Below are 12,333 nucleotides of genomic sequence, written 5' to 3'. Positions count from 1 at the left end.
ACCCACCCTAAATTCCACCCACCCTAAAATAACATTCACTGAGAGCTACACACAAACACGCACACACACAATCTCTGTCTGTCTGTCTCTGTCTGTTTCTCTCTCTCTCTCTCTCTCTCTCTCTCACACACACACACACACACACACACACACTCCTGCAGCACACAAATACGGTGGAGAATTTTTGGAGCCCATTTTTTCTTAGACCTAATTCATACCCTGCACTATTTCCACTTCAACCAATCCATGGGATTTACCAGTAAGAAACTTAAGTGACAATGCTTTGAGCAAAAGGTAAGTAAAGAAGAAGAATCCTGATGTTATCTCAGCATGAGGGGAAATGTATGCCAGTTCTCAAACTCATGTTCTTTGAGTTGCTGGAATTAAATAATTACCATAAGAAAGAGGCAGCTTACATTCCTGCATTGAGCATTAAATCTTTTATGTTTCAAATGCTCGGCTAATAGTAGAGCTTTGTTCCAGACACTATGAAGGGTGTAGATCATCACTTATATTCCAAGGGGGACTTCAGTAGTATTGCAAAGCCTCTTCTCTTGAAAAGATTAAATAATTAGAACTATTATTCACAAGAACAAACCCACTGAGCTGTAAATGACAGCCCTAAGTGTAATATATGATCTGATCCCCAAACATTTCACATTCAGCATAAAAAGTAAAGCTGAACAGAAACAGTCTTCTTTAATCTTTGTTTTCACTCTGGAAAGAATTTACTTCTGTTTGTTGGTGAGCTTTTAAATTGCCCCTTCAAAACTTCGCCTGTTCTTTGTTCAAGATCTGGATGGCTAGAAGGATATGTGGACTACATGCCCGCCACTGACACTCACACACAGAGAGAGAGACACACACACTGTTCAGGGAACAGTAACTATGATGTCTCAAACCGTGGTGGTTGGTGCTGATTGTGACCGGCAGGGCCGGAAGTCCAAAGAGCAGATGGAGGCAGTGCCATTGAGAAGCAGAGCCCATTCATTTTAGTTCTGTCCCCATCTTCTTTCCTGAAGACTTCTGCAAGCGTAACACTAAGGAGGAGGAAACTAAAGCCACTTCCGAACTAGAGAGGATGTGGGGTTGCAGGCTTCATATCCCTCCCCACGTGCGCAGGGGCTGGCTCACAGCCCCCGCGATACTAAGGGAATCCTTGGTCGTGTCATCTCCCTGGCCAGCCAATTGGCTGGTCCGGGAGGCATGGCTCGTCCTATTTAGGGCTGGCACGGCCGAGGATTTCCCTCTTTCCGCTCTCCAGCTGCTCAGGTTTTCCTGCCCCATCCCACCCGTTAGGTTCGGCTCTCTGACATTGCTATGGACTTCGGTTGGTCGCCGTCAAGGGGCCTGGTAGGAATTTTTTCCACTTGGCAAATTGGCACCAGCCATTGGGTTTTTCGTCTACCTCGTAGCAAATCGTCACAACTTCCTTGGCATTGGCGGTTAGGCATAGGTAGGGGTATTGATATCAAGATGGGCACCCCGGGGCAGCTCCTAGTTGATGTGCATCAGCAGGACTCCCCTTACTGGCGGTTAACCCTTGCCGGTCTTCAAGCAAGCAGGCTGAAGCCGGTTAGACGATAGGACCAATGCCTAAGCCAAGACTGCTCAATTCCTTTAATCAATAAAGTTGTGGCCTATTTTGCCCATTAACCTAAAACTCTGGTGTCTCGTGTCTTTATTTCTGAGGGGAGAGGTGGGAACTCGCCACGCAACAGTCAGTTGCCATCCTTGTTAAGTAGACTGGTTGTTAAGTAGGGAGGCAAGTGCAGGCTGGCTAGGGGCAGACTGAGGATGGTGAGACAACATCCCATTCGTCCTAATGGATCAGCCTCTACTGATAACACTGAGCCGATTTGGGCATTCTTTGCTCCTATGTTGAAAAACACAGGAGAGCCAGGAGTGGGGCTACACCGAGTAGCCTGTTCCTGACACTACATGCTCCTCCCTGGATGTTCTCGCATAATGCACAAACATGTGTAGCAAAAGAGCCTTGCATGCACGAAGGCTTCCTTGGAATCAGCAACCCCAATCGTTCACTCACTCTTTTGCATAGGCTGGGCGCTTCCCCTCACCCATGTCTGACTCCGGGGAAATGTACAAAACAACATTATTTGGGGGTCAAACCAGCTGACAACTTTATTGATTACAGATGTAGAGGTTTGGCATAGGTATTGGACATAACCATTGAACCACCAAATTCACTTATTGATGTATAACTGTTAGGAGTCAACCTGGGCTGAAGAGGTCCTATGACACACATCAAGTAAGAACCTCTTGCTGGGTTATTGCCTTGGGAAGTGCTATGGATCTAGCGCCCCACCTGGGGTTCTGGACAGAAGTAACTCCTTCAGGATCCCTTTATCAGGATACCCCTGGAGACTAGAAGGGTTGGCAGAGGCTACAACCTCCCCTTCACCCAAGACTAAGGCTTAACCAATGCCTAACCTACCAAAGTTGTTAGTGAAGCCCCCCTTGCCACATACATTTGTGCTGTTATGGAAAAGGAATCAAATTGGGTGGAAAGCGAGATGTGGGGGTTAGTAGTCTTGGGGATACTGATGTTTGGTGAAATTCTGTGCATGACTGGAAACTTTTTCATAAAGCATCTACAATGGGATATTTGTTTGTACGGATGGGGGTTGGTGAGATGGGCAATGGAAACCTGTATCCATATTTTCTTTGGGATCAACAAACTGTTAACACACCATAATACCTCCAACCTCCGAAGAACACCACGTACAACATAGACCAAGGTCACCAAGAAGATCAAAATGGCACCAACTGAAGGGAAGGCAAAAGACAAAGAGACCACAACACACACACTCCATGATGACAACGATCCAACGACAGAACAGGAGCTGAGGGAAACGGAACTGAGACTAACAGAAATCATGAATAAATTGCCAACTCCTCTAGAGAGACAAAGATGAACGACCTGGCTTCCAAAGTGGAAACCCTCACTGGCCCAATCTTCACTCTAGAAAAGAAGACCCAGATGCAAGAGATGTAAATAGATCAGCTCCAAGAGGAAAACACAGAAATGAGAAATAAATTAGCTGACCTGAAAAATCGTTGCTAAACCTGTTAACACCAAGGAAATAAGTGGCTTTTAGTTAATGACGAAGTATCCTATATCAAGAATGTTTCATTCACAAACAATCGTCACCAGCATTTATCTTCCTTTATCAGCTTCACACACTGATAAAATCTGCAGAATAATTTCAACTTGGGTACTTAAAACCTGACTGCCAAGTCCCACTGGGAAGCTATAGAGGGTTGCACAGCAGAGGCTGGCATAGAAATCTAGGACGCTATCCAGCACAAAACCTGCAAGGTCTCTATGGGAAGCTTCCCCACTCCCAGCCCTCCACTTGCCCGCAAGTCTCATCAGCGCTTGACAGACTGGGAAACCTAATATTGAAGACAGACATAACACCGAGTGTGGTGAAAATGATTTGAAAGCACATTTTATGAATTCTTGAAGCATTATTAGTACTATTGAAGGGCAGTGAAAAGCAGATCCACCACACTTAAGCAAATGTTATGTTCAACCCCAAAACAGGTATGATGGACAAGTGATTCAGAGTAGCAGCTTGTTTATATCTCCACCACTACTGAAACTTCCAATCCCCACCCCCAAGCTCAACATTTGTTTCCTTATAAGTCTCCCTTTTCCTTGAGAAATGGTCACTTGCTATATTATAGAGTTGCCACCATTTTTGCCATTACCAGTACACCTCTTTGCTGGAAATGTCCACAAACCTTTTAATATTTTTCTCAAGGTTAGCTTACTGTTATTCCCTAATGGTATTTATGCCTGGGGGGCTTTTAGGCATGCCACCCAATTCCAGCGATCTAAGCCGCGTGGTGCTTTGCAGATGTTTGCCGTGTCTTTTTCTGTGCTCCTTAAGAGCGTACCAAGTGTGCCGCATGATATCTGCTAGAGGTCTGTGTGCAGGCACAGATATCCTCAGGCACAGACTTTAGTGATACTGCTACATAATCAAAACTGCACTCTGAAGAAACAGGCATCATCGGATTGCAATAGAAAGCCAGTGATTCCTCTTGCTTCGGCCTTGTCTCAAAATCCTCTTTGATTATTTGCCCAAGGTTGTACAAGATCAGGAGGGCTTGTAATTTAGCTCAGCTCTCCAAACCCAAGGTCAGTATCTTGCCATTGGACTTAGTCCCATTTAACTTTGCTACACTGGTCTTCTGCTTTTTTCCCCCTTTTAAGCAGCATAGGAATATAATACTATTTGTGCAATTTTCTCTTTCCTAAAGGGCAAAGCAATTACCATGCACAGTGGTAACTGGAATGCAGTTTTGCTACCAACTGTTTACTTCCTCTCCTCTCACCGCTGCTCTTCAGAAAACTCTCTGGTCCCTTTTCTCATATGCTCTTGCACTGGTGCCAGTCAAGTGGTGTACTTGGCTGTTATCTGATCCATATGTCAAAGCCTGGAATGGGTTCTTTTCCCTACCTCTCTGCTGAGCAATGATCTGTGTCTAGCTACCTGCAGTACCTAATGCCCAACCTTTGTTTTGCCTGACTTGAAAGGAAGCAAAGTAAACAACTACTAGAGGCAAGATGGTGCCCGCCTACTAATGGCTGCTTCTTTCCCTGCATATATCTTTGGAATGTGTTTACGAGCCGATTTTGCACAATTGTGTGCTTTGAAAATCAAGCCAGTGCCTAATGAGATCCATATGCAAGCTCATCAAAGGGTTGTGTCCCCACAGCCACATAGCGCTGAAAACACACACGGGCCAAAGAGCCGTTCACAGAGCATTAATCAGGAATCATGCATCAATGTGAGCCACTTCGGCACACAAAGGCAATGAATTTTTACTGGCTGCCATTCAGCTAATGGAAGGATTATATTACTCGTGATAGAAATTGCCTATCCAGCTGGCTCTAGGCATCCTTCTTGTGCAGTGAGAACTCTGATTACAGTTGTGCTCTTTTTCCTTGCATGTTCAAAGAATTCTGTGCAGTTTTATTTAATGCTACCTAAGGAGAGCCAGAGGCATTTCCGTGCACTGCTCTGGTTTGCCAGAAGCGGCTTAGTCATGCTGGGCACATGAGCCGGAAGCTGTACGCCGGCTTCCTTGGCCAATAAAGCGAGATGAGCACCGCAACCCCAGAGTCGGTCACGACTGGACCTAATGGTCAGGGGTCCCTTTACCTTTAAGGTGAGCCATAATTCGGAAGCACCTTAGAGATGAGTGTGATGAGCTTTCTTGGCAAGGCCATATAGCCCTATTCAGACCCTCCTCCCCACATGCAATTCATAAGTGAAGGAGAGGAGAGGAGTGCAAGTGTGCTCCCTGGTCCTTCTCTCTCTGTTGTTTCTCCATCACCTGCCCTGCAGCCTTCTATGCTGGAAGATCAGGGTCTGATCTAAATCACACAAGGTGCCTTCATGGGTCCCCACTGCAGAAGTTCAGCCTGGAGGATGGTGCCAAAGAGTGCACCCTTGCTGTACCTCCTCACACGATTGGGATTCCCTGAACACTTTATCCAGAAATAGCCTGCGGCCTATGAAATGTAACTTCACAGCAGATTTATCTGTCTTTAATATGCTACAGGAGTCTTTGTGAAACTCTGCAAAGACTTTTCTCCTGGAATTTAGCTAAGGGAAACGTTGCGTTGCCGCAGATCTTTGACATTCGTTTGCTACAAAATGCAGAGACACACCCTTTCTTAGTTCTGCTGCCTCTGCGCCCACAGCGCAAACACTGCAGTGCTTACATTGAATATTATCTGTCTATTCAGATAAAAGGCGAAAGAGGTCTATGTGGGGTGGAGAACCCTACTAAAACCTGCTCTCTGCATTTCATTCGTACCTTTATATTTTCACAGTCTAGTATCATAGAAGAGAGTAAACGGAGGTAAATTGCCATCATGTTTATGCTGTCCATTTATTGTGAGTGGCTTGGCCACTAAATATGAAAGTTAATTAGTAGGCAAGCATGAAAGGAGAAAAAGTGGGTGGATTCACATGCCCTGGACAGAGCCTGCCTTCTGGCACTACCACGTACCTGGACCAAAGAAGAGCCTCACCATTTATTTGCAGATGTGTACACACTCACATACCCTCCAAGTTTCCCAGGGACAGTTTCGGAGTTACAGAAGCCATCCTGGTTTCTGATTTGATCCCAGACTGTCACACTTTCCCTTTGGATGTCCCTATTTTCACTGGAGAAATGCTGAAAGGGATGGAATAGGATGTCCCTCTCTTCCCCTGAGAAATGTTGGAGTGGGGTGCCCTCCACCACCCTGGGAAAACCCTTTTCACCCAGAAGCTGGTCCAGGAGCATCATTATTTTTACACGCACATCCTGGGCCTGCTCTATTGGAGGGAGCCAACCGCTAGGTACGCCCCAAGGGGGGAGTGGAGAATCATTAAACATTGTGTTTAGTGGGGGGGGGGTTGCTTTAAGAAATGGCTGCCTCATAAAGCACCCAGAGTGGAATGCAGTAAATTAAATAGGGCACACTCCATGCCTGGGAACACTTAAGACTGACCTTTTCATCAATCATTGGGACTTAAAATGCCTTAATCATCAGCTGTATAATACTTAATTTACATGTTAACTCATCAGTTGAACTTACACTCAGAATTATAGAACTGGGCTGTCTTCAGGTCAGAGGAATCGCTCAGCATAATGTGGTGGTGTCCAAATTTTGGAATACCCTCTCCAGCAAGGTCTGACTGATGCTGACACGACAGACTTTTCCAGAGTCACATTTTTCTTTCCCAGGCATTTTGAAATTGGTTTTATGGCCTCTGTCTGCTTAATAGTTCTGCTGGTTGGTTGCCTCTCAGTGTTTATGTTTATATGAAGAATGTGGGGTGGGTGTTTTTTGTTTTGTTTTAGTGTATTGCATTTTAATTATTGTACACTGCCCTGGAATCGACTTAGATGATTGGCAGTTTAAGCATTTCTAACATAAATAGCAGAATAATCTATGTGGGATTTTTCTTATGTCTGTTCCCCCACTCCATTGAGCTATAGGAAGCTTACTTGGTGGTGGCAAACTTCGACAGGTGTTAGTTGTAGCTTCTGCTAGGGTTCTGTCTCGCCAGAGTGGTGAATGCTCTAGTTATCTCCCGCTTGGACTACTGCAATGCGCTCTATGTGGGGCTACCTTTGAAGGTGACCCGAAAACTGCAATTAATCCAGAATGTGGCAGCTAGACTGGTGACTGGGAGTGGCTGCCAGGATCACATAACACCGATCCTGAAAGATCGGCATTGGCTCCCAGTACGTTTCCAAGCACAATTCAAAGTGTTGGTGCTGAACTTTAAAGCCCTAAACAGCCTCAGTCCTGTTTACCTGAAGGAGAGTCTCCATCCCCATCGTTCAGCTCGGACACTGAGATCCGAGGGCCTTCTGGTGGTTCCCTCATTGCAAGAAGTGAGGTTACAGGGAACCAAGCAGAGGGCCTTCTCAGTAGTGGCGCCCACCCAGTAGAACACCCTCCCTTCAGTTGTGAAGGAAATAAGCAGCTAACCTATCTTTAAGACATCTGAAGGCAGCCCTGTTCAGGGAAGTTTTTAATATTTAATGCTGTACTGTTTTTAACACTTGATTGGGAGCCACCCAGAGTGGCTGGGGAAACTCAGCCATATGGGTGGGGTATAAATAATAAATTATTATTATATTATATTATATTATATTATATTATATTATATTATATTATATTATATTATTATAATTCTGGGCCTCCGCATATTACCCTAAAATGCCAAGTGCACCTTGCTGTAGAGCTATATTGAAACTTAACTACCAATTGAAACTCTGACTCCCAAGTTCATCCGTCTACCCAAACCTATGTACATTTGTTCCTACGGCTTTATCCAGTTCCCTTGAGGTAACCTGCACCTCACTGGTGGAATATATGTTCTTCATCCAGAAGGTCCCAGCTTCAATCCCTAGCATACCACTTTCTGTGATACCTCAGTGAGTCACTCCTACCCACAGTAGACCACACTGAGGAGGGTGCTTCATATATACATTGTTAACTAAGTACAGTATGAGAAAAGTTGGCCAAACTTCAGATATTAAGCTCCTTGTTAAAATGTCATGAATTTATAGTGGTTCTTGCAAGTGTTCACATTTTATCCCAAAGCATATTGTCCCCCCCCCCCCCGAATTACAAATTACATTTTCACTTTGACCACGGTTCCCGCTACCTTATGTTTTTGTTAATACATTTTCTTTTGGAATTTGGGTGAATGTGCATATGTCAATATGGATATGTACATTCGTGGATTCCTCTTAAAAGCCCAGCAGCAGAAATTGACTTTGTAGCAGTCTATTTATAGCATGATGATATCCACCCTAGCTATAGATCCAAGACTTTTTCAAATATCCTCTCTCCCCAATGCATTGCATGAAAGTGATGCTATGTTTTTCCTTTCCTTTTTTTTTTAAAAAAAGACCAATATTTGGTGTTTGGTTTCCTGATAAAATTTAACACATGGTTATGAGCTTGTGGGTGCCAGGCTCCCTTAAATTCCTGGGCTCAGTAGGTGTTGGAATTTAATCAAGGCCTGGGGGGTTAAATTGGATTCCAAACTGCCACTTCCGGAGGCGGCGCGAACGGTAATGGCTGCCCTTTCCTAACCGGGAGAGGGAAGCTACGCTGGAAAAGGGTCGTCCGCTACGGCGAAGCGGAGACCCATTCTGGAAAACCGCAGGCAGCGGAAGCCTGCGGTCTCGGGACCCGGCGGGCGCCAGGAGCTACCCCCGAAACGTGGAGGGAACCCCGTAAGGGGCTCCGGATCGCAGAGGGGGTAGCGGCGCTGTGGGTCTATGCGCATTCAGCGGAGCGAAGCCGCGCTGCCGTTGCCGGTGAGCGCCGACCTTTCTTCCTTCAACACAAGATTCTAAAACGCAACAACCCGTGAGTAATTGAGGACTTTACTAAATTTCGGGACTAAAAATATTGAAAATAAGCTGAAAGCGGAGAGACGAGGAAAAGGAAGTCCGTCCTCCGCAGCCATTGACTTTTAAAGCAAAGAGCAGGAGGAGTGGAGGCATAGAGAGAACTTTTGACAGCTCAGATTGAGCACCCGCAGAAATTACTTTTCCCTTTAATGACTGTAAGCAATTGATTTTTGGACTTTTATTAGGACTTATATACTCCCTTCTTTGTGGATTACAATTCTGTTTAAGAAGCCCAGGTGTCAGAACTGCCTGAGCAGTAGAACTGTCAGACTGCAAACTTGGATACATTCTATTTAAACTTTGAGACAGTCTGAGGGAGTTCAGAATGGTTACGTTCTTGCATTTTGGAACTCCAGTAAGCACAACTTGAAATATTGTGGCAAACCTAAAACCAACTCTGCTAAAACTACTTTTGTGAAGATCCCTAAGTATTGGTTCAGATTTCGTATGTGGAATGGACTCTTCTTCCTAGGACATTTTATGCTCCCCCTAGAGGATTGAGGATTTACAACAAAAACATTGTTTTACTTTCTATTTCCCGGCCCTCTGTTTGATTGCTACCACCTGGGCCGTAGCTTTCCCATGGGAACAACTCAGCTTGACCTTGACTGCTAGATAACTTTGGAATGAGTGGCGCAAAAAGAAAGGGATTAAGAACCAGACAAACAACTCTGACAACCGTAACTGCAGCCTCACAAGCACGCAGATCATCTGTGCCCACTTTGCCCTCGGAGGAAAAAGCTACCTCCCTGTCACAGGCAGGGGAGGAAGAAACTGAGGATTTACAACTAGAAGAGATGGCCTCAGGAGGATCTGGTTCTGTATTAGAGAGAATTCTTGAGAAATTGGAGTCTTTGGAGAGGAAAGTTGACCAACAAACTGCGAAAATTGACCTTAATACAGAAACTTTAAACAAATTATCTGGGCAAGTTGCACAGAATGCACAAGCAATCGGACAACTGAAGGAGGCTGCAGGTGAAAATCAGAAACTGGCCGAAGAGACCAGCCAAAGAGTGGGAGAGTTGGAAAAAGAAGTAAGGCCGCTCAGTAAGCAGGTTGGGGAACACCAGACCTATCTCTCCATGTTGGAACTTCGGAACAGGGAGATTAATTTAAGGATAAGATCGATACCAGAAGTGGAAGAAGGTAATCTAGCTGAGTTTCTGACCAAAGAATTCTCCAAGTTCTGGGGTCTAGAGGAGGAAGACTTTAAAATTGTGTCAGCCTTCAGACTTGGAAGACTCACAAAGAGAGAAAGGCCCAGAGACTGTTTGATTACGTTGAGATCAAAGGAGGAAAGGGACAAGATTTTGGGCCTGCACTACGGAAGCTCCTTGAACATTTCGGACAAAAGAATTGAGATTTTTAAGGACATTCCTAAACAGCTGTTGGATCTTAGATCTGAATATTTGGACTTAGTAAAACTGCTGAGAAGCAACTCAATCATCTTTAGGTGGGACTTTCCCCAAGGACTATCTTTTACCTTTAGAGGGAAGAAGATTAAAATTAGAACTTTGGAAGATAGGGATAAGTTTTTGACTGCCTACGGAGAGGACCTTCATAAAGGACTTGAACTACCCTCAGGGCCTGAACCACCACAGGTGCCTGTACCTCAGAACCCTGAAGACTCACAGAACAAAATACCATCCCAAGGAAACTAAACAGATCTATCCAGGATGTCTCTGCAACTTTTAAGTTGGAATATAAATGGCTGCAACAGTCCGGAAAAAAGGAAGAAAATCTTTCACATATTAAAAAAGGAGCAACTAGACATTACTTGTTTACAAGAAACACATGTGACTAGGCTCCACAGAAAAATATTGGTAAATAAAAGGTTAGGCCAAGAATTTATATCTTCGGACTTAGTTAAGAAGAGAGGAGTGGTGATATATGCAAAGGAGAGCCTCTCACCAAAATTTCTATTTAAAGATGAACATGGAAGAATTTTGGCAATTGAAATACAGCACCAAGGAGAGAAAATTTTGATATTAGGAATTTACGCTCCAAATGAAGGGAAATCAGAATTCTACAAGAAGTTGCATGAGATTATGCTGGATTATCTGGACTATGATAACATCATTATGATGGGAGATATGAATGGGATCGTTTCTACGAACATGGATAGGTCACAAAGCCAAAAGGTTACTAAAGAAGGCAGACTACCAAAGACCTTTTTTGAAATGACAGACAACATGGACTGGATTGATATATGGAGGACAAAGAACCCCTTAGGGAAAGAAGGAACATTTTTCTCTGAAGCCCAACTGACTTGGACAAGAATTGACCAAATATGGATTTCTAGAGGTCTGGCTCCCAAGGTGAAGAAAGTGGAAATCTGCCCAAAGACCTGCTCCGATCATAACGCGTTGAAAATGGACATGACACTATTACCAACCGGCTCCTTTAGATGGAAGATGAATGACAACTTGTTTAGAGATCAGGAGATTATCAAGAAGGCCAAAAAAACAATAAAGGACTATTTTGAGATAAATTTGAACACTGCTGTGGAAAAAAGAACAATCTGGGACGCAAGCAAAGCTGTGATGAGAGGGTTCTTGATACAACAGAACGCCATAAAGAAAAGACTACAAAATGAGAAAAAGGACAAGATTTTGGGGAAAATTAAAGAGTTAGAGAAGAAACTAAGAGTAAACCCGAAGTCACAGCCGATTTTGAGAGAAATTAAACTTCATCAGGCACAATATTCCAAACTGATAAATCAGGAAATAGAATGGAAGATTAAATCAATGAAACAAAAAACATTTGAATCGGCTAATAAATGTGGGAAACTGCTGGCTTGGCAGTTGAAGAAGAGACAAAAGCTGAACATAGTAACAAATTTGGAAATAGAAGGAAGGAATATTCAGAACCCGGTGGAAATTAGAAAATGTTTCCAGAAATATTTTAAGAAATTATACACTCAAGGGCCACAAAAGGAGGAAGAGATTGCAAAATTTTTGGAGAAAAATGGACTTAAAAAACTATCACAAGAAAACAGATCACTCCTGAATAGTAAAATAACACGACTAGAGATAGAACAGGCCATTCAGAATATGAAGTTGGGCAAGTCTCCAGGGCCAGATGGCTTGACCTCCAAGTACTATAAGACATTAAGTGACTATTTGATTCAACCACTGATGGAGGTCAGCAATGAAATTATGGAGGGAAAGAAGGCGCCTGAATCGTGGAAGGAAGCTTTCATCACATTGATACCAAAATCAGAAACTGAAAAGACACAACTTAAGAACTTCCGTCCCATTTCCCTTTTAAATGTGGATTACAAAATATTTGCTGATGTTTTGGCAGGAAGACTCAAAAGAGTTTTAAATGAGATAATTCATAAAGACCAGGCAGGCTTTCTCCCAG

The sequence above is a fragment of the Podarcis gaigeae genome (assembly GCF_964106915.1).
Source record: "Podarcis gaigeae genome assembly, chromosome: 10".
In the NCBI taxonomy this organism is placed as follows: domain Eukaryota; kingdom Metazoa; phylum Chordata; class Lepidosauria; order Squamata; family Lacertidae; genus Podarcis; species Podarcis gaigeae.
The sequence above is the reverse complement of the archived record's forward strand: the minus strand, read 5'-3'. Positions refer to the sequence as shown.